We start from the raw sequence: 2,995 nt of genomic DNA on the forward strand, positions 1-2,995 counted from the left end.
TTAATGTCAGTGATGAAGATACAAATGAGAATGATCAAGTAGAACAAAATAATTATCAAATAGGTATGAATTATTAAATTAATGTCATTGTTCGTAAACTTTCCATTGTTGCACCACGAAATATTATATATATATATATATATTCTTCATTTAGTTTTTACATTTGCCTAAATATAACTAATATTTATATTAATTTAAATTTCATTCTATTCATACTGGATTAAACAACCAATATGATAATTTATGTTAGTTTTTTTCTTAATTTAATTCTCAATTTAAAGAAAATAATAGATTATTATAAATTTCGTAAATGAAAATATTACTTTTGTAAGAGAAAATATTGAAAATGGAATAACAACAAGGTTGGTTTTGAGGGAAAGAAACATAATATGTCAGTACTGTAAAGCACGCATGTGGTTAGAAGAAAAAAATGTTTGTAGTTTGAATTTGTCTCCTAAGTTCGGGCTTTGTTGTCAATCTGGAAAGGTCTCCCTACCTTTATTACCATATTCCCCGCCATATATAGCTTCATTACTGAATGATTTCAACTTTAGGAAAAATACACGATCTTTGAATTCTATATTTTCTTTCACATCAATGGGTGGAAAAGTTGACATGTTTTTCCTCGAAGGAAGAGGTTGACCGTGCTTTAGAATTTCTGAAGAAAATTATCATAGAATAGGATCTTTGCTTTCTTCACCGGGAGAAAATCATAAATTTCTCCAACTATATATTTTTTATGCACAAAATGAAGTACATCAGAGATTAAGTGTCTTGATAAAAATGAATTCACAACTTCTGAAGTCATCTGTTACGGGTATACAAAGAGTGTTAGATGAGGTGAATCCTTATGTTAGGATTCTCCGTGCTGCAAAAGATATGTTGCAAGAGATATACGAGCTGATCTACATATAAGGATTTTACATTCAGATGTAATAAGACTTATATTAAACCAACTGTGGACAAAGTTGCAGCTTTGATTGTGTGAAAAAATTCTAATGCTCCACAGTATCGTGATGATGTAATTTTCTGCAAAAATGATGGAACTTTGAAGATAATCAATGAGATTCATCCATCTTATACTCTGTTGTAGTATCCATTATTATTTCCTTATGGTACAAATGGATAGAACTCCAATATTCCCTATAATGAATCAGCTCAGCAATTAAGAAGAGAACATGTATCAATGAGAGAGTTTTGGGCCTTCAGAATTAAACATAGAACATCTGAAGGAACAAAAATGTTGCAAGGGGGACGTTTGTTTAATCAACTTTTAGTTGATTGCTATGCATCAATGGGACAACAAAGACTAAATTATATAAAAACACATCAAGCTGAAATGCGTGCAGACCTGTACCAAGGTTTAGAAGATACAGTAGTACTTGGAGATACAGATGCTACATTTGTTGGTAGAAGAATAATTCTACCATTTTCTTTTACCAAATACCTCGTAATATGATGCAACACTATCAAGATGTCATGGCAATATGTAGGAGTATTGGACCACCAGACTTTTTTTTTATTACATTCACATGTAATCCAAATTGGACTGAAATACCACGTGACTTATTACACATCCCTAATTAACGCATTGAAGATAGGCCAGATATTGCTGCAAGGATCTTTAGAATGAAACATAGACTCCTCATGAAACATCTGAAAAAATGAAAAGCTTTCGGTGATGTAATTGCAGGTATGGTAACATATTTTATTATGAATATTATTATTTTTTCTATATTAAAATATTCCAAAAATTTTTACATACAATTACTAAAATATTTCATCTATGACAGATGTTCATGTCATAGAATTTTATAAAGAGGATTGCCTCATTCGCATATATCTCTTACTTTGGCTGAGGGATATAAGCCCAATTCAATTGATTGAATTAATTCATTCATATCTGTTGAAATTCCTGATAAGAGTAAAGATTTTCTTGTTTATCAGACGGTCACACAATGCATGATGCATGAGCCATGTGGAGCATACAATCCTAATGTTTCTTGCATGGTGAATGGAGTTTGTTCAAACGTTATCCAAAGAAGTTTTCAAGTGAAACTACCATTGACAAAGATGGATTTGTGTCATAAAAATGGATAAATAACCTCTGAAATACAGTGATTGTAAATGGAGTTGAATTGGATAATCGATAGGTGGTTCCTTACAATCGTGATCTTCTGGTTTTGTTCGATTGTCACATAAATATTGAGAAGTGTGCATCTTCAAATTTAATGAACTACATGTACAAATACATGTGCAAAGGAAGTGAGAAGGTAACAATTGTCATTGAAAATAATACCGATAGTGCTCAGGCCAATATATGAACATACAGACTAGTAGATGAGGTGAAATGATAATTGGATTTTCGTTATGTTTCATCTATTGAGGCTTGTTGGAGGATTTATGAATTTGGTTTGCAAGGTCATAATCGAACTGTTGAGCGTCTGCAATATCATCTGTCAAACCAACAGTTGGTGTTATTCCACAATGACGATAACTTGGTTAATTTTGTGAATCAAGATAGGGCATATCACACAATGTTAACCAAATAGTTTGAAGCAAATAAAAAATATGTCGAGGTACGACATACGACTTATGTTGAATTTTCTTTCAAACATTTAAAGAGGCTTATGCGGCGCATGGATTTTTGGATGATGATAACGAATGGAATTTCGCAATGTCTGAGGCTTCGACGTGGTCATCTCCATTGAACTTACACAATATGTTTTATACTATGCTTCTATTCTCAAATTTAACCGATCTTGTGAAATTATAAGAGACACACTGAAGTCCTATGATTGATGACCTACGTTATAATATCATGCACCATAATCTCATGACATCAGCGAAGAATATTTAAATGAATTATGTTTACACGAAATTGAGCGCATATTGAACAAGAGTGGAAAATCATTATCAAATTTTCCACCTATACCCACACCTTCTAGTACTACATCTGGTATTTTTTTTCCAAACAAGTGATCTCAGAAGTCTC

The sequence above is a fragment of the Andrographis paniculata genome, unplaced genomic scaffold, assembly GCF_009805555.1.
Source record: "Andrographis paniculata isolate CXL003 unplaced genomic scaffold, ASM980555v1 Contig98END, whole genome shotgun sequence".
Taxonomy (NCBI): domain Eukaryota; kingdom Viridiplantae; phylum Streptophyta; class Magnoliopsida; order Lamiales; family Acanthaceae; genus Andrographis; species Andrographis paniculata.